The sequence below is a fragment of the Manacus vitellinus genome, unplaced genomic scaffold (genome assembly GCF_001715985.3).
Source record: "Manacus vitellinus isolate BGI_N305 unplaced genomic scaffold, ASM171598v3 scaffold_2_pilon, whole genome shotgun sequence".
Classification (NCBI taxonomy): Eukaryota; Metazoa; Chordata; class Aves; order Passeriformes; family Pipridae; genus Manacus; species Manacus vitellinus.
Window position 1 is genome coordinate 10,542,452 of NW_021940208.1, and position 20,859 is coordinate 10,563,310.

Consider the following 20,859-nt stretch of genomic DNA (forward strand, 5'->3'; position numbering starts at 1 on the left):
CATGGTAAATAACGTTAATTACAAAATATTTGTACTTTACAAGATCACCTACAATCACAATTTTCCCCTGCAATTTGTGCATTTGGACTCCCGTAGATCCCTGATCTGGGGCTGATCTGAGAACCTTGTAGTACCATGGCAAGACCCATTAAGTAAATCAAGATCAAGCCCAATGATATTTCATTTAAAGGATTAAGTTCATTCTATCTCTTACGGGGATCCTAGGTAATTAGCTTTCATTATATTCTAAATTCCCAAATATCTAGACCCAAGTAATGTGACTGTCAACAGACATAAAAAAGAACAGAGGGCCTTATCCTAACGAAGATTACATATAGCTCCAAAACTTCTTGCTACTTTTGCTATAAGCAGGAAGAAAAGCAGACAGCAGTTGTTTCCTTCTGTCCTGAAACAAGGGCAAGAGAAAGCATGTGGTGAAAGGTTTTATTTATATAGTCCATGCAGAAAGGACTGGTTTGTAGTCCACCACTGCTGCCAGAGGTGGGCACAGAGAAAGTCCACAAAGTCTAACGTACCATTGCTGCTCTGATTGCTGTTACTGCAGTAACTTCAAGAAACACCTGCCACACATCAACATCCCACAGTGTCAGGCTCTGTACTAACCTGGGACAAAGGATGATCCTTCCAACTGAGTTTTACCATTCAAAAGCACAATAAAATATTCTTTATGCTAACACTCCCAGATCCATACTGATCTAAATCACAACACAAGAGACTGGCACCTGAGACAAGCCAATCTCTTCAGCAATGTGAGTGCCACCTGAATCTTTATCTTTAATTTATCTTTGCTTACTGCTCTTCTGGCTTATGTGGCTGTCAGTGATCTGCAAGGCCATTTCTGCAGGTTGCTGCTGGAGGACCTATCTATTCCCAGTTATCTGTACTTTCATTCTGTTTGTTTGGTTTTTTAAATGTGTCCTCCTAATCACTCCCCATTCCTCCCAGATGGATTTCACTCTCTCAATTGAAACAGTTTCTCCAGTGTTCTGGATGTTTCTAACACCTGGAAATAGGTAAAAAAGTAGAGATTTAAAAAATGTCATGTAGTTGCCTCCTGCATTATAAGTAATTGCCAACTCTGAAGGCCTTTTTACAAGGTAAATGGTGACGAGAGAATTTATACTTCATGTAATTAACTGGGTATGCTTTATGGAACTAAGGCTGGGCATCTGAAAAAAAGTACATTAGCAGTGATTCTGCTTCCACTGAAATGGGCCCATCTAGTGCTCAGAATTTTATTTGCCTAGAAAAAACACAGGTGTTAGAAGGATGTGAAATGACAGTGATGTAAAATATGTAGGAAAATATTCTGAGTTCAGTTGAGGGGTAATGTAACAGTAAAAAAAGCAGATAAACTGAATATTTTGTGCACACAAAATATATTGCTTCAAATTAATAGCATAGCACAGACACAGATGACAATGAGCACAGCCATGTATTTGTCATAACTGTGCATTGAATACTAAATTAACTCAAAACCCAAAACAAGTTGGGGACGTAGAAAGCTTGTGTCTGTGATCAGTGCAGGAGTGCTGGTGTAAAGCTACAGTAACATAGTAAGAACCAGGGACTGTGATTGAATCAATTGTCCTGGGATGCTGATATAAGAACTTTATGAGTTCTCATAAAGAAAATAATTTATTTATTTTTGTGTGAGTCTCTGAGTAAAGACAAAGAAATGCAGTGCAGAAGTTTTGATGCTGCAAAACTGTAGCCTGATCCTGTAGTGTTAATTAGAAAAAATAATGATAAACTGTCCCAACTATTGAAAGATGATGCAAGAAGCAATATCTGATTCCCCTGTTTGTATTCCCTGTTGAATTCTGATGTTATTCATGTTTACTTTACATATAAACAGAGATAAGGTCAAGATAGTCTGCTTAGACCATAGACAGTCCTGTCTTACCTCCATTTGTGTAAGCAGAACCTGGACCTCTAATAGCAGCAAGGAAGAAGCTATCTGGGAAGAAATGATAAAATACAAAGGAAGGCTATGATTTTCCTAAGTGGAACCAGACTTCATCTGTGAAGATGTCACTGCTTGACACAGTGTGGACAGATGCTTTTGTCTTTGGATTAATCTCACTAGAAATCTCAGTAGAAGGGGGCAGAGGTCAGGATTCAAAATGCAAATAGTGAAGAAAATGATCTTTTTCTCTCATACTACAGAAATGAATGAGAACGTCTTCAAAACCTGACAAGAGTGAGTGGGATCCTGCCTGGCTCATGGGCAGTAAGCAAGCTTCAGCACAGGTGGTTGTAGAGAAATTACACAAACACGGTACAGGGACCAAGTGCCCTCTGGCTTTTAAAAAAATATTTGAAGTTTTCAGGGTTTGTTTTGAAAAAGTAAAACAAATCATGAAACGTAAGGAACTCTCTCAGCCTAGATGTGGTAACAAGCAAAGAATTGTACAGGTATGAACAAACTGTTTTGGCAGTCAACTAGGGGGGTGGAATCAGCTCCCTTAACTCCAGGTGTCCAAAGCATCTTGTTTCAGGTAATCTCAGTTTCCTCTAGGGTGTTTGTAGAGCCAGAGAGGGAGGACTGTTCAAAATACCACAAATTGCTCTCTGGATATACTTTTCTTTTTTCACTGACTAAAGCAACTCAGACAGCCACTTTGGACCAGACACCCAAATCAAGATATATGGAGTTAGATAAGTCTTTAGTAACCCAAAGCATACCAGAATCTTGCCTATCAAAGAGGATCACAGAGTCATGTTCCACACCAGGCTTGCAGCTATCATCAGGACCTCCAGTATTTCTCTGTGACAGTGGATGGACAAACCAGCTCACAATGTCACCCTGCAGTGAGACAGTTCTACCAGTTCAGAAGCAAGTTTCCACAGCTGCTTGAAAGTTGGTCAGCCCAAACTCCTTGGGTTGGTGCTCAAAATGAGTAAGTCAGTGGTGTTTTGAGTGGTTGGTAAAGCCATTGCACTAAGAGTTTACCAGAGCTAGTAGAAATTGCTAACATCTGGAAAAGGAGATCTGAAAAATGGATTCTTAATATAAAATCTGGTTTTACATGGACAACTCTTCCATGAGGCCTTACAGTACATGCTCTTCACATCCCCTGAACATCACTGAGTATTCTATTCATCTGATTCACCATTTTAAATTGTGGGCTTCTGATACCAACTTCGTAATACACTTTAAGTATTATGAATGAAAGATCCAGATGTGGTTACACTCACTGTTATTCTTTAATCCCCCAAGAAGTTTGCTGAAATGATGGCAGGTTACTTTTGGTTGTTTTTTGACTTAATTTTCCTGTGTGCACGTGATGTTGACTACAATATCTATATGATCAAAATTAGTGACAATTGTGCATTAGTTGTTTTATCACCACCTTGAACGTACAAATCAGAAGCTGAGTGGTGAGCACTGGCTGCCATGATCTTGGATGTGTGAAGATCAAGTATAGCAAAGATTTACTTAGGAGTCCAACACCTCATTAAATGAGGGACTGGACAGAGGCTGAATAAAAAAGCCATGAGGCTGAAAATAAAGAAAGTATTTCACAAGTTTGCCCATACTCCAGGGAATAGCTCTAGCTCAAAACTTAAAAGGGATGCTTTGACTTACAAGCATTTGGTGTGCTTGTTCAATTTACAGTCATTAAATATGCAAAAATTAAGAAAATATTCTGGAAGCCTTATTCAGCATTCTACCTACTCTAGTAAGGCATATCTTGGTTTGAACTCAGTTGAGAGAGAGGTTCTCAGGCTTTACCAAAGGCACAAAATGTAGCAGTTATATGCAAAATATTATTACAATCATCAGCACTGAGGAACAGACCCTTGCACTTCTGACACTTAGTTGCCTTTTTCTTGATTTTTGAGCCTTTTGGGTTAAGTTATAATAATTTCTGCTGCATTTCTTTTGACAGAATCAAGCAGGGCCTCCAGCAACAAGCTATTACTACCAGCCAGGAAAACCCTCTACCTTCAGTTCAGCCTGTGGACTTTGTGCAATGCGAGGAGACAGGTACGTAAGCAAGGAATTTTCAGAGAAAAGAGTGAGTTGAACATGAGGTGTCTCATAGGAGCAGACCCCTCAAAAAGTCCTACAATTTAAAAGTAGCAGATATCCATTTGCACTTGGCATTCCCAGTCAATGCATCCAGGTCAACCCTTTAACGTGAAGGACCTCAAAGTTTATTGCCTATGTGGTGCATAGATGTGGTCTGTGTCCTCTCTTCTTTCCATCATCTATGCTGGGTTGTGATTGGACAATTCATGGCTTGCTCTCTGTCATGCTCCTATGTTTCCTTCCAGAGAGAAGGAATTGTCAAGTAACTGGGCCCTTGGATTCAACCTTCTCCAAAAAATTTTCTTGCCTGTGTTTTGTGAGGACAGAAATGGCACTGACAATGTTTAGCCTAAAATAGGGTCAATAGCAGAGCCTGTGATGGGAGCTGTGAGCAGTTCAGCAGAAACACACTGTTGGTGGGCTGGAACAAGCACACGGATATGCACATAAGCACCTAATTGGTGTTGCTGTCTGTTTAGGTCCCAGGCTACTGTAAAGTCAGGCTGTAGCTGTGCAGAGGGCTTGAGAACTGGAATGGTCTTTAGATAGTCCAACATGTCTCCAGAGAGATCTGAATCTGCCATGGTGTGGCTCTCTAGTTTCCTAGAACTTTTCTATAGCAGAGAGAAAAACACATCATTTGAGGGAGAATGGGGATTTACAATGATGCAAGAACTTGAAACAACTTTCCCCCCCCCCCCAAAAGCACTGAAACACAACAGCCAAGTAGGTCCTACAAAAAACTTTGTTAGTGGTGAGAAAGTTGTATGACTCTACATGTTATGGGTTTATTCTTGAAGCTGAAGTGGGTTTTGTAACAAAGTAGCACTGTCTGTGGTGACACCTGGCCTCTGTGAGGCTTTTGGGAAAAAAACCATGACCTCAAAGGGTGAGCAGCCTTGAATGTGGGAACCAGTGAGCAGGATCGGGTCTGCTGTCTGTCCTGTCTGCTACTGAATCTCTGGCAGAGAGATGCTCAGTTACAGGTGCTTTGGAAGAAGATACTAAGTACAAAATACTCAACTCTTAAGGCAGTATATTGTAGCCAAGATATTGTCATTGGTTTTTGTCCTTAAGCTAGGTTTAAGATTATTTAGATATGTTTATTTAATTACATGAGATATTACATGGATTCTTTGGACATGGAAAAGCCACATTCTCAGTCTTGGAGACAAAATAATTTCATATTTTGGTTTCTTTTTCACTGTGATTCAGGTGACACTTTGTGGTCTCTTTGGAGTAGAATGCATTTTTTTTGTGGTTCAGACTACAGTATTGACACATGCCTCGTGAACCAAATAACTCCTGCCTTCCAAACCCCAAGGATTTATCATCAAAAACCTACAAGATGTGCAGTGTGCTATGAAGTTTGCTTCTTTCCATTTAGCTTTTAACACATGAGTTGGACTGGGAAATACAGAGCACGTGGGGCCCCGAGACAGCCTGGCACAGTTGCTGAAACACATGTCAAGTGCATCAATACATGTTGACCAGTGCCAGGCTTTGCACTGGTTGGGAAGTAATGCAGCCACAGTCATAATCACCACTTCCCTCCTAAGGGAATTCTATGCATGCTTGTGAAATGCTACCTAGGGGATGTTGCTGGCTGGGAGAGTGTGAGAATACAGCAATGGACAAAGCTGTTTTCTTCATTCCATGTGCAGAATGTTCTTGTTTCTTGTTTACAGTGCTATAAATTATTTTGTAGTTGGACCTTTGTTCTGGGCACAGCTTAGCCTTGAGCTGGGTTTGCTTGTTTGTTTCCATTCCTGCTTCGTTTCCTCTGCCTGCCTCCCAGAATGACTAACACTGTCTGCGCTGCTTCCTTTGTCTCCACAGCTTCCCCTCAGAGCTCTGTCATGGAAATGGACAGCTGCCGTGCTGATCCTCCGTGTGCTGCCAAAAGTGATCCACTCAGAAGCAAGCAGCATGGGAAAGTCTGCTAACAGCGTCTGAGAGGTGACTACTTCATAGAATCATAGAATTGTTTAGGTTGGGAAAGACCTTTGAGATCACTGAATATAAACATTAAGCCTGCACTGCCAAGCCCCCCACTTAACCATGTCCCTGAGCGCTACCTCCACACATCTTTTAAATATCTCCAGGGATGGGGACTCCACCCTCGGCAACAGACTTTTATTTTTTGTTAAGAAAATGAAAATCTTGTTAGGCTTTCCTTTCTTTCTCTTGCATTACATGAGCAAAGCAAGATGCATGTGCGACAAAGAGAAAGAGGTCCTGTGTTACTTGATGCTGTGGTTTGATGCTGGCAACTAACTCCCACACAGCCACTCGTTCAGTGCCTGTAGAGGGATGGGGGAGAGAATCAGAAGGGTAAGAGTGAGAAAACTCATTCATTGAGATAAAGGCAGTTTAGTAGGTAAAGTAAAAGCTGTGGAGGAAAACAAAGTGAAACAAGGAATTCATTCATCCCTTCCTATGTCCAGGCAGGTGTCAGGAAAGCAGGGCTCCACCATGCCTAACGGCTTTTGAGAATACAAACTCCATCACTCTGAATGTACCCCACTTGCTTCTTCTTCCCCCAGCTTTATATGCTGAGCATGACAACATATGGCCTGAGATATCCCTGTGGTCAGTTGGAGTCGGTTGTCCTGGTTATGTCCCCTTACAATTCCTTGTGTATCTCCAGCCTCCTCACTGGGGGGGTAAGGTGAGGAGCAGAAAAAAACTTGACTCTGTGCAAGTAGTGCTCAGCAGTAAGTAAAACATCCCTCTATTATCAACACTGTTTCCAGCACAAATTCAAAAAGCAGTCCCATAGTAGGTACTACGAAGAAAATTACCTCTGTCCCAGCTAAAACCAGCACACCTGGTGTAATTTCTGATGGCTTAATATGAGTGTGGGAGATATAAAGTGGCAGCAGCCTTCTTTTGATCATTCATATTCATTGAAAATGCATTTTCATTTTTTTCACTTTGTCTTATATTTTGCTGGTCTGTGCCAAGCTTTTTGCTCTCCCATAATTGATATGATACATCTTCTTAGATGACAACTCACTTTATCATTTCAAGCCTGTTAAGCCTCCTTGCAGACCTCCACGACAGCGCTTCAGACTCTGCAGCGTCTTAGCTGCCTCTGCAGCTGCTGGCAGCCTCTGAGTTTAACTTCTGGTTCATGGGTTTTCACCTCTTCTCAGAAAGTAAAGACACCCCCCTAGCACAGGAATGGCTTCATGCGCTAATGTGTGCCCATGCACTGCAAGTGTGGAGAGCTGATTGGCTTGAGCGAAAAGGGTTGAACTATTTCCCTTGTTTACTACTGTTTTCTTGTATTTTGCAAGTTTAAGTGAAAATGAACTTGAACTGAATCCCACTGTGGTTGGTGAAAGAATTCCTGCTAATTTCAGTGGATGTGGGAGATTGGCCCTGAAATGTACAGCTCCTCAGGATACTTACCTTGACCATCTTTGCACTTCAAGTTATCTCACTGACTTCAGGTAAGTATTTCAAGGCTTTGCTGAATCCATTGGAAGCTCACAGAGACCATGCTTCAAATCTTTTGTGGTAATGGAACGATGACAACTCAAAATGCAGCAAAGTAATGGGAAAAGCAAGAGTTCTGTTCCTTAACAAGAATGATTCAACAAAACCAAAATGAGTCAATGTAAGTTTGCGAGTGGATTTAATGCAAGTTTTGCCAAGCCTAGAACATGTTTTGAAATGTACAGATTTTGCCAAAAGAGAATGTTTTATCTCTGTTTTGTTTATTGCTTTGGTATAAATTAAGATGTTGATGGCAATATTATTCACTCTGGACTGTTACCTGTATCTTCACAAGCATGGAAAACATAGTGCTAGTGGAGCGGTTGTACCAAGGCTTGGGACATCAGCTGAGACTCAGAGGATGTGGATCATTCTACAGCTTCATCATGGACATCCTAAGTGCCCTGTGTCAGCTACTGCATTTCATTTCCTCATTTATAAAATATGAATTGCTGTGACTCTCTGTTTGAGAGAATGCTGTCAGCGTAATGCCTTTTCATGATTATGAGACACCTGGTAGTGATTAAAAGCACTTATGTGAATAGATGAAACCTGTTGAGAGACACAGATGGACAAAAATAAAGAGGGAGAATCTGAACACAGGGAATTGTTTTCTGCTGAATTACACTGTAACAAGTTTGATATTACACACACCTCCCCAATATACAAATACATGTATTTTGTACATCCTTTAATAGGAATCCTTCTGAATATACACATCTGAATAAACAAGGGAAAGTATTTCAGGATATTCTTCCTGCACAGTCTCAGACATTACTCCTTGGTGAAAAACATGTGAACCAGGAATTTCCCCAGCTTGGCAGCTTTCTGGGAAGCTGAAGCCAGACCCTACTGCTGGACAGGGCTGGCAGATGCAGGCTGCTGCCCAAGATGGCACCAACTGGAGTGTGCTCCCACTGCGCTGCTGCTCTGGGAACCAACGTCCAATCATGTCTTTCATGAAGGATGGTGGAAGGAAAGCAGAAATAACATTGCCCTACTGAGATGTGTGAGACACGTAAGAGGGGCCATAAAAAGGCAGATTTGTGTGTGTGTCTGACCCGACTGTCTACTAGCAATACATTTATTCTCTTGTAGAGCAGATTAATGAAATAAGGTTTTAAACTATGTTAAGTGGCTAGGGACTGCTATTTATTTAAATAAAAGAGGAATCAAACACTCTGACTTTCTCTATGCTACAGAATGAAATGGGTTTGGGACAATCTTTTGGCCAGAGGGCAGGGAATATTGTGTGGTTTATCTCCTCATGGTTCAGATCTCTCCTCTGTCAGAACAGGGTGGCCTCATCCATCCATCCATCCATCCATCCATCCGTTCATGCATTAGGAAACACTTCCTGGCACTTGCCATCTCAAAACTGTGTCTGAACTTGGCCAGGGAGAGGACTAGCAGGTCTAAGCCAAAACTATTTCACGGAACATGTTTGTGACCAAACTCTGGCTGGTTGCAGAGCAGGGCTTAGGCCTGCATTCCTTTTTTTTTCCCTTATTCTAGAATAGATATATTGGGTAGGTAATTGGTAGAGATGGGTGCTCTGTTCTCTGCGACATTCCTCATATAGAAAGGGTGTGGTCAGTACATAACTGTAGTGAAAAATCTTCATCTCAGCATAGAATAATAAGTAATAAGAAAGATGGCAGGTGTTTGCCCCCTCCGTGGTGTTATCTCCTTAAACATATTCCTGTCTGAGATGTCAGGTGGATTAAATTCAGTCCTATGGTAACAACTGGTGCATAAAAAATTGTAATGTAAAGGTTCTACAGTTCCCATTTTTATGGAGCTAAAACCAGAAACTGCATGAAATTGTAGGAGTGGTTCTCACTTTTCTATACATGTTCTTCATTTCTAACCTAAATACCAGAGCACTAAGAGATGACATTTTGTGGAACTAAAAAGTATTTTATATTATTTACAGAAAGCTTTATGGCTCCCTCTGAGTCTGGCTTTATTGAATTTGTGATGAGAACTCATGACTTTAATACCAAAAGTATGTGAAGGCAAGTTGAAATTATTTTTAAATGTCCTTAGACTTTCATAACATAAGTATTTGCAACTTCCTTGGCATGTGCAATATTCATGAAATGAGATAGTACCAAATACTGAGGTATCGCTACAGATAAGGAAAGTTAGTTAGCCACGAATAGGATTTCCACTATGTAGACATTATATTAAACAAAACGTGACCCAGACACATAATTACAGAATCACAACATAATCGAGATTGGAAGGGACCTCTAGAGATCATCTAGTCAAAAACTCCCTGCCAAAGCAGGTTCACCCAGAGGAGGTTGCACAGGATCACCTCCAGGCGGGTTTTGAAGATCTTCAGCAAGAGTCCGCAACTTCTCCAGGTAACTGTGAGGAACTGGATTTTTTAATGGCCTTAAAACATTGCTACTGTAGCAAACTGTGCAAAGAAACCTACTGTCAGGATATTGAATATAAAGGCTGAGGGGAGGAGGCCATAGCACACAACCTGTTAGATTTGTGGAGGCCCCAGAGCAAGTCTCTGGGTGCGTGATGCTTATCTCCTAAGAGCAAGGCCATGTCAAAGGAGGCCCTCTGTGCAGACATCAACCCCAGAGAAGGCCTCACCCTTAGCAGGAGTGCCTCTGGAGCACATCCGCCTCCCAGCCTAAGTGACTGTGCAAACCCATCACCTTCAGCCTCTGAAAAACCATCATAAAACAGCATGTGTATCCCTCCCCCCCCCGCCACGGAGAAGGTACCAGAAGGGTTTTTGAGGGTATATAAATTCACCACACTGTATGTTTCATGGACTTCTTTCCCCCACCACTCCCCGACGGACCAAGACACCAGGGACAAGAATCAAGTTCCTTCCCAACAAAATTGTTCTAAAATAAACCTTGTATATATATATATATATATATATACACATATGTACACCTGTAAACACTGCTAAATACTCATCTAGTATTGATTTACTTTAATTCATCCCAATGGATTTAGTAGCAGAAAAACAAAAGTTACTTCTACGTTGTAGGGTAGATTGTTCCATGGCTCTGTCATTCTCCCAGTAAGGAAGTTTTTCCTCATACTGAGATAGAACTTCTGTTTCAGTTTCTGCCCATTTCTCCTTGTCCTGTTGTTGGGCACCACTGAAGAGAGTCTGGCCCTGTCTTCTTGACACTTACCTTTAAGATATTTGTAAAATCCCTCTCAGTCATCTGTTCTCCAGGCTAAACATGCCCAGGTCCCTCAGCCTTTCCTCATAAGAGAGATGCTCCAGTCCCCTAAATTGTCTTTGTAGCCCTCCACTGGACCCACTGTAGTAGTTCCTTGTCTTTTTTGAACTGGGGACCTCAGAGCTGCACACACTATCCCAGATGTGGACTCATCCGGGTAAAGTAGAGGGGCAACATCATGTCCCTCAACCTGCTGGCAATGCACCCCAGGATACCGTTGGCCTTATTGCCTACAAGGGAGCTGCTGGCTCATGGACAGTTTGTTGTCCATCAGGACGTTCAGGTCCTTCTCCACAGAGCTGCTTTTCAGCAGGTCAGCCCATACTGGTTCATGGGGTTATTCCTCCCCAGGTTCAGGGCTCTGCATTTTTCTATGTTGAACTGCCTTGGGTTCCTCTCTACCCAACTCTCCAACCTGTCCAGGTCTCACTGCATGGCAGCACAGCACTCTGGGGTATCAGTCACTCCTCCCAGTTCTGTATCATCAGTAAACTTGCTGGGGGTGCACTTTGTCCTCACATTCAGGTTACTGATGAATAAGTCGAACAGCTTATTCAGTTTAGGTAAGGCTGTACAGCCTGCTGACCATGTTTCTGACTGCTGATTTTATTACCGTATAGGTCTGTTAAAATGCTCTAGCATGGAGGCACAGGAGCTTAATTAAATACTGGAATGCAAATGAAAAGGCTTGGTAAAAACTACTTGTATTATAAACAATGAGTGTACTGTGATGTAGGGCTCTTTTATGTCAACAACAAGGATAAGGAAAATTTATACATATTAATTTAAAATCAACTACAACTCTAATTATAAAATAAATTTTAAAATAATAATAAAATTTAAGCAGACTGGAAAGTAATGGTTGTTATCCTTCCAGGTCTAAGTGCAATATCTTGCTTATATGAAATCCAGTTACCAGTTATAAACTGTATAGTGCAATGTAGGTTCCGAGTACTGGAACATTACGTTGCCCAAGTGTTTTATTCCATGTCAAACAATATGTTAATAATGTACTTAAATGCTAGTGCATTTCATGAGATTATGACTTAATTTATTACCTAATTAAATTGAGAAAATTAAGGAGGAAGAAGACAATACAAAAAAGGGCAAAGATAAGATTTCAATGTAAATGTAACTGCAGCAATGATTTAGGGCTGCAAAGAAGGCATACATGATGTAATCCATACTCCTTTTCATAAAGTTAAGTATAAATACGTATGGTTATACCTAAAAAAGGTAGCATCTGGACAACTCATTACATAGATAATGTGGAGTGAGAGAACACCTCTGGTTTGCTCTAAAGAAGTTCTTCAGGAAAATTAGTTTTTGAGGTGCCTGTACTGGAACCAGTGTCATTTAATACCTTCATTAATGACAAAGAAGAAGGGGTGAAGAAGATGAAAGATGAGTTCACACTTGGCAAATTTGCAGATGGCACCAAGCTGAGCAGTACAGTTGACACACCTGAAGGACGGGTTGCCACCCAGAGGGACTTGCACAAGCTTGAGAAATGGGCACATGGGAATCTCATGCAGTTTAACAAGACTAAGTGCTGAACCTGGTTTGGGGAAACCCCCAATGTCAATATAGGCTGGGGGATGAAAGGATTGTGAGCAGCCCTGCTTAGGCTTGACACAAGCCAGCAATGCACACTTGTAGTTTTAAAGCACCATGTCCTGGGCTGGATCAAAAGCAGCATGACCAGCAGCATGAGGGAGGTGATTCTGCCCCTCTACTCTGCTCTGGTGAGACCCCACCTGGAGCACTGCAACCTACTCTGGGGTCCCCAGCACAGGAAGGATATCAACGTATTGGAGCAAGTCTGAAGGTGGGTCACAAAGATGATTAGAGGGAGCACCTCTCCTACAAGGAAAGGCTAGGAGAATTTGGATTTTTCTGCCTGGAAAAGGGAAGGCTTTGCAGTGATCTTATTGTGGCCTTCCAGTACTTGAAGGAAGCCTGCAAGAAAGATGGAGAGAGACTATTTACAGGGGCATGTAGTGACAGAACAAAGGGGAATGGCTTAAAACTGAGAGGGTAGGTTTAGATTAGATATGAGAAAAAAACTTTTCAGAATTATTTTTTCCATTACAAATAATGTATGTGAGTTTCTAAAATTAGCCTAGCTGTTCAGCAAAACAGCTTAAGTTCCTCAGACCATGGAGAACCTATCCCTTTTTATATGACTGATTTACACATTGTAATCATTCTTCTTTGCAAGGCTACAATGTGTTTTATTTCTCTCTGGTGGGATTATATACTATAATATAAGATTTGGAGTCCAGCATTTCAGTTTAAGTAAAACACTCTCTTCCATGAATCACTGTCTTAAAGCTTTTTTTCTGTGATTAAATTATGATTCTGCTAGCAGCTTCCTGTTCTATTTTATTATTATAAAAAGAATAATTTCCTATTAAAATGAGATTAAAGGAATAAAAAAATATGGTTTACTTAGGAATTCAGCTGCATCAGAATGCATTCATTTTTGACAACTTGTTCCTGAACAGGTAGTTTGGCTGTTTAGACAGCTTATGTGAAGTTTGCAGCCACCTAGGTACTTCATATCAGTCCTGTAGGTAGAAACACGATATCACAGGAAATACATTTCATCTGTAGCAGCATTTTTACAAAGAAATCCACTTAAACATGAGAGCACATTTTAGAAACTGAGTACTTAACTTTCTTCAGAGGAGTATTTTCAAATCTAGATTTTTTTTTTTAATCATCATTTTGGTAGCTAAAAATACGGTAAGTTTTTAAAAGCACCTATACACCACAAAGTTTTTAAGTGAAGCACTTGATCAACTCTAATTATGTAGCCTTAGGCAAATACTTAATAGTTCTTGTGTTAGATTAGGTAGAAAGAAGCTGGTCCCCACACGCAGAGAAGCCCTCAGAATCGATGTGGGGGACCCCAATTACATTCCAAGTGGATGCTCCTTGGGCATCGAAGGAGAGTGACCAACTCCCTAAAAGTTTGTTCCTCACCATGAAGGACCCAATGTTCCCATCATAGATATGAGGCCCAACTCACCCCTCTGGGCTGCTCTGGGGAGCCTCAGCCCATGGGTTGGAGCACCCCATCATCACAAGACAAGGGAGAGAGTTGCCATTACCCCACAGACAAAGGGGCCGCTGCCATGGATGTGAGGATCACCATGGCAGGCAACGGCAGGGTATTTCAGGTTTGCAGAGGACTTATGGAGAAATGGAGAAAATGGAAATCAAGGTGTTTTGGAGAAAGGTGAGTGGGAAAACAGTAGGAAAAGGGGACACAATGTACAAACACGGGCTGGACAAGTCACCTGCCTGACTGTGCCCTGTATGTGACCAGTTCAGTCTGTCCTGGTGTCTGACCATACATGACATTTCTAGCCATTTTTCCAGGCAAAGGGCTCTGTCCTCTCTGCAGGGAGTCTCAGTGATGACCCTGGGGTGAGACCAGGGGCAGGAGGCTGGAGGTGACAGTGTCTGGAAAGACTGAGTTGGATGCTGGAGGGACCAGAGGGTCCAAATGTGAGAGACTGTGGGGTCTAGATGCCAGCTGAGACCCACCTCTGTGTGTTGTTTGCACATCAGAGAGATACCCTTAGCAACTGCAGGGTTGCAGCCTTGGAGGCTCGTATGTCCAAGTTCCAGCAGCGGGGAAGACTGGGAACCCAGGGCAACTACTGAGATAAGTGTCTGAGCCCAGCTGCTGGAGGAATCCACCTTGCAGGATCATATTCCCCAGTAAGGGACATTCAGCCTGAACTGCCAGATAGGAGGACAGGATGAGGCCATTGGTGCTGTTTGTGTCTTTTGGAGTGCTGTGTTCTCCGTCTCTGTTGATCTGTGTGCCCAGCTAAGTTTAAGTAAAAAATACACATATTTTAAGTAAAAAATATACATATACATATACATATATGTATATGTATAGTGTATATGTGTTCTCTATGTATACATGTCTTCTGGGAACACTGGACCAACCTCACTGTTACCTGGATCTGGGGATATGGAGGTGTGGAGGCCTTCCCTCTGTCAGGTCTCAGGATTTAGCAACCCCCTTAACATCATGTGTGACTTCACCTACCTGTAAATACTAATAACAAGGCGGTAGTCTGCTCGTCTCGTACTATCAAAGGTTAAATTAAAGAAGTTGTCCTTAAGCAATAGTTTACTGAGACCGGAAATCTCGTGTTCAGTGGACTCAAACCATTCTATGACTCTGTGATTGTGTGGTCTTTGACATGGGCTGAGGTGTGAGGCCAGGCAGCTCAGGTGAATAAGGAAATTGCCTGGTTTCCTGGAGCAGGAACACAGAGCCAATCTCAGTGAGGTTACTTGAAAACCCAGGTAGTGGAGATGCATCTGCAGGAGGCTGTGCTAGTAGTCATCATACTGAACCATGAGAAAGTTATGGCTATTTGACTCTAATCTTTTTTTATACAAATTGAAAACCTAAGTCGTGATAATTTCCTATCTGTGTGTGCTTTTGTTTTGTAAGTTAGTACAAATAATTGTCTTGAGAATGACTGTAATTGCTGGAAAACAAAGCTGAAATCCTAGGTGGTGACTCCTGGGTCAATGCAGCTTTGATGTTTATCAGAGATTTTTTTCTATCTGTAGCTAAGGTGTACAAATGTGACAACTTCCGCCAGATAATGGGGAATGATTCTTGGGACTGAAAACACCAGACTTAGACAATGACCAATTTTCAGTTTCTTTTTTCCTTGACAGAAGAGGGTTATTTTATATTTCATATTTCTACCCATGTCTTGCTGCCTGAATGGCAACAACATTACTGACATGTGAGATGGATAGCTGTGATGGATTGCTTGAGCAACAGAGCCAGTGTGGTGAGAATACCAACAACCTGCAGAGAGAGAGAAAACAAATAGAGCAGTAACCAGCAGATGGCTGGGATGCACATCTATAAGAAATGTTTGTCAAGCACCAAACAAAAGCTCTAGAGGGTCATTTTAAAGATGCATTTTATGCATTGTTTGTTGCTTGTTCAAAGACTTGACACATCGCTTTCCCTGTGAAGGCAGGTTGCAGAAAAAGCTAGCAAGCAGTTATATGTGAGACTTGCCCATGGATTCTGGTTTAATTTGGTAATTGGTGTCTAATGGGTGTTGGACATTCAGTGATGTAAGAATAAGTGTTAAAATTAAAGGTCAAGTGATTTCCTGTTTCTTGTGTTCTCATAATGCTGTACGGTGTATTGCCCTATCTTTGCATTCCTCAAGTTTCTTGCAGAACACAAAGATAATTTCTGGTCCCCACAACATGAAGACCCTGGCCCTACAGCACCTCTTTGATATTCCATACTCACAATTCTTTCTCTGTATTTCTCACAGGCACTACTTTTCAAACTTATAACAGTATGTTTAGACATGCTGTTCGATTAGTCTGTTGTGATTTGCTTATTTAATTACAGAGCCTGGAGAAATCCAGACCCGTGAAACTTTTGGTTCTTCAGTCTAAACTACAAACTAAAGCAAGGCGAAGGGGCTGATTGATAGACCATTCTGAAGACAAATGCAGCTAGGGTAAAGTAAGCAATATATTCAGCTTATTGGTAAGTAGATATTGCACCTGGGAAAGGCACTCTGCAGCACATGCCACATGCTGCTTGGACAAGCCAAAAAATAGAAAAGGTATGGGGACTGTGGGTCTTTTATGCACCTAGTGATCTTACATATAGTGGTGCAATACTGTAATATTCAATTATATGCACAGGCAAGGAAATGCTTGGGAGGCAAGGACACTCATGTAACCATCACACTTTATAAGAAGGACTTTAACAACTTAGAGTAATTTCATACCACCCTGCAGATTTTTGATAGAATTTCTTAAAGAACAAATGCTTTGCTCCAAAGCCATGCTCACAGTCTTTGTCCTGATTTCCCAGAATCTGTACATCCCATGGGAGCAGGTCACCAAAGCTTTCTCTGCTCTGGCAGTGTGGTGTTGTCTGTCTTCTCTCCTGGCATCAGCTACTCAAGCCTACAAACAGTATACAGGTTATAGCACCTAAAGGCCTCGAGTATTAGCATTCACACAGAGGTGTTTTACAGGATAGGTGTTTCTGTCCATTCGCAAACAAAAAAAAAAAAAAGAAAAAGATAGAATACACCAGTTTCAGAGTATTTGGTCTTTTTTGTTTGTTTGTTTGTTTGTTTGTTTGTTTTTTGTTTTGTTTTGTTGGTTTTTTTTTTCTTTTTTCAAAGGGGAACATGGTATGAATTTCAGCAGTGCTTTTCCTCATGACTGCTCAGGACTGCCAGATTTTTGAGTTTAGAAGGTTAAAATGGGTTAGTAAAAGTGGCACAAGGTTAATCTCCCCACCCCTATCCTGTAGTAGAGCAACTGGACTAACTGTGCTGAGTACTGCTGACTGCTGCAACTTGAGTGGGTCCATGCTTGTGGCTGCACTTTTTTTGCATGCGTGTGCAGTTCGTTAAAGTCACAGTGTTGTGTTACTTCTGCAGCTTTGTCAGTTTGGGGAGTTTCCATGATATTCTCAGTATTTCAGGTGAGGGTTGCCCACCAGGCCCTCCAGACTCCAGCTGCACAGTTTGACCACCCACAGATAGCAGCAGGGGCATCCGGCACTGCCGGAAGCAACGAAGGCTCCATGGTTGAGCTTGTATGGCCACAGCAAAACTCACAGCTGGTTAAGAGCAGAATAATCTGTCCAAATGTAAATTGTGATATCCTTGGATTTAGATCACCTTGTAGGAAGAAACAGAGACTGCTTCGCACCAGTGGCTGATGGGAACGAAGCTTATGTAGTCACAAAATCTTAGCTCATGATACTGACGATATCACAATAGGCATGATCAGATTCATTGTTAGAGGATGTTATATGACCCTTATGGACAGAGAGACTATATAGTGACAGTGATTTAGTGTCTTGGAGTCCAGATGCATAGAGCTCACTGAAATCAATACCTGTTAGTTATCTGACCACCTCTGAAGATCCAGGCCAGTGTATTCTAATGCTTCATCAGCACAGCAAGTAGAGCTTTTCCTCTGAAAAACAAGAACAGAGGCTCCCACTGAGTGTCTAATAATGCCTCATTATGCCTACTGACTTTACATAAAAGGTGTTCAGACCATCTCCAGGTGGACAGCAGCACTAATCTTAGCAGAGCTGCCTAGAAAACACAGTCCGTTGGATGCTGCTGTTTCACATCAATGCTGCTTTCGCTTCCCCTTATTATAGCAGTGATAAACTGTCAGGCTTATCAGCAAGTTCTTGTTGAAGGTGGGACTTGAATGTGCATTTAAAAATCTCTTTTTTCAATCTCACTCTAAAGTTATCTATCAGCAGAAATTTTAATCATTGTTATCTCAAGAGGAAATGCTATAGTGCAATTAATGGCTCAAATAACTGTGCTCAGTATGCGATTTGGCTAGCAGTCACAGCTCCTGTTAACTATATGATCGTTGTTGTGGCTTGCATTGGAAAATCATGTTATTACCATTTCAAGATAATCAGTATTAACTCTGTGAATTCAGAGGCTGAGCAGGGTAGAGTCACATACACCAGAGTAGCTGTGTGTAACATACTGCATTGCAGCAAGACAGCTAATAATAGCGCAGCAGAGCACGTTAGCTGTCAAGCAACACACAGTGCCGTGGAGAACAGACTGACACCGTGTCACACTTTGTAATCATGCATATGCTGGGGGATTTTTTAAGAGCTGAGGCATATTTCTAACAGGGATGCTAATATAATGAGCAGTCAAATATATTTCTTTGACTCCTATTATTTGCAAAATATTATCACTGCTGTTTGTAGATGTCGGTGAGATAAATCTCTATCTGTTAGAGTGCACTGACGGCATATCCCACTGGGGACAGAGAATGATGTTGCAGGAACTATATCCCTTTTTAAAACAAAATCCAACAGCAAGAGTTATAGAGCCACAATATTTTAGGATGATAATATCTTTTCTGGGACTATATTTCCAGTCATACAAACGAGAGTTAGACATCTGCTTTCCCAGGGAATTAAAGATGAAGTTAGGCACTCAGATATCAGCTGTGCCTCTGGAATAAATGGAAATCTCACTGGATAGTTGTTATTGTTTTAGGGGTCACTGTTTTGCCTCATAGTTGAGGATGCAAGCAGTGGAGAGAGCATGAGAGCTAGATCTACTCCTATGTATAAAAACCTGCAGACCACACTACACTTTCCCATGTCTTTGCAGATGATTTGGGAACTCCCTGTTTAGTCAAGTTTCCTGGACTTTCCAACTGGCCAGTGCATAGTAAGGGGAGGTGGGCGGGAAGAAAGTTAAGTCAAGTGTGATGGATACCCAAGTACCCACACAGATCTATGCCCAGTTTGCAGCACTTTTCAGACTATGAAGTGATCTGCACCTGTACCTTTTGCTTTGCACCATTTCCTTACACTGCAATGTCCATAAATCCCAAGAAGTGGAGGTTTGTTCCTCCCTAGGGCATGGCACTGCAGCCTATTAGTAATTACAGGTACAAAAGGACAGGCTAATAAATTACTCCCAGACAAAATATCTCTTAGTCTGTTCGTAAAAATCTGTTCTAAGCAGCTATCCTTCCACTTTCTACACATTCAAATCATCTAGAAATACACTGCTAAATAAGATTAAGCAAAGGCTGACCATTGCTTTACTGTACAGGTGTACAGTAATATGTATTTGGTGTTACTTGGGAGAAAAATCTGCTAATTTTCTATGCATACATGGAGAAAAATGTTCAAAATACCTTCAAAAGTATTAGTAAAAGATGCCATTTTATAAATGGGAAGTGAATCAGGTTGCAGACTTTTGCAGATTTTATTTTATTATGGCAAACAAATAAAACAGCTTTCAAAATTTGCACCAAAATTTTGAAATTGATTTTTAAGATCTCCCATAAATTACTCAGGGATCCAAAGAAACAATCAGAAAATTTTATCATGAGCAGTTCAGCCAAGGTTTAGTGAATTCACAAGGGCATAGATAACAAAACCAGCCTCATTTATTGTACACAAGAATAGCTAAGGAGAAAACCCAAGAAAGAAAATCATCTTTCTTTGTTATATATACGAATACATTGTTGCATTATATATATATACAAATTAAGTATACCAAATTTTAATGCAAACATAGAAAAGAGACAGTAGCTGCCTGGTTGGCTTCTGAATTTGCTGCTGACTCAGAAGTGTATTATTACGGAGAGGAATTTAATTGGTCTATAGTCTACATGGTCTTTTAAACTTGATCATGAAACAAAACAAACATGATACATGGGAAGTTTGATGCCTTTATAGGTGGTTTATATGAATGGAAAATGTTAATAATAAAACAAAAGAGCAACAGAAACCACAAAGATTTTATTTTACTATTTATTGACCTTGAAGTTATTTAGTTCAAACTTTCTCCAAATTCTCCTTTTGTCAGAGATAAATATAGAAAAATCCAGGTTCATAGAGAGCTTTTTGAGAAAAATGAGGAGTGCATGATGATTGTTTGCCCAAATTCATAACCTTAAATATAGTGGGTTTTTTTTCAATAAATTGCCTTTTTGTTTTATTTTGAAAATACAGATTTACATCTTTGCATTCATAACTTCTAAGAAGACAATGATATTTTTGTTAAGGTGATTCCTAAGTCAATTAGTCTTTTTCAAACAGCTTTTGGGTTATGGGTAATTTGTAAGTGGTTCTCTTCACTATTTCTTCAACTGTGCAACAATTATAAGCCAAGATGATGCTTGTTGTGCTACTGAAGAAGAATAAAGTGAAATTAATTCCATACAAGGAACCAAAGCAATGGCAATTTATTGCCATGAATAAATTGATCATGATTTCCCCAGCAGTATATCTCAAAGCATGATCAAGGAGACTTGCTTTTTATGCTACTGCTGCCATTTCCATCTTTGCAATGGGCTCCTGTAGCACCTATGAATATCTTGTCTCTAATTATTTCATTTTGTTAACATGGCAACCTGTTAATCAAGATATATTCTGCTCCATGTTCAGGGAATTTATCTTCAGGATCTCAGTTGCTGACCAGTTAAAAAATCTCCTGTAAAGTACATGTGAGAGGAAAT

The 20,859-nt window shown here is 40.9% G+C and overlaps 1 long non-coding RNA gene across 1 annotated transcript; it reads left to right on the plus strand.

The window, feature by feature from the left end:
• The first annotated feature begins 3,938 nt into the window (after positions 1-3,938).
• LOC108642756 lies at positions 3,939-8,217 on the plus strand. The gene is made up of 3 exons (XR_001922709.1): positions 3,939-4,015; positions 5,900-6,019; positions 7,363-8,217. It is a non-coding gene; the product is annotated as an uncharacterized LOC108642756 (long non-coding RNA).
• Positions 8,218-20,859: the final 12,642 nt, after the last annotated feature.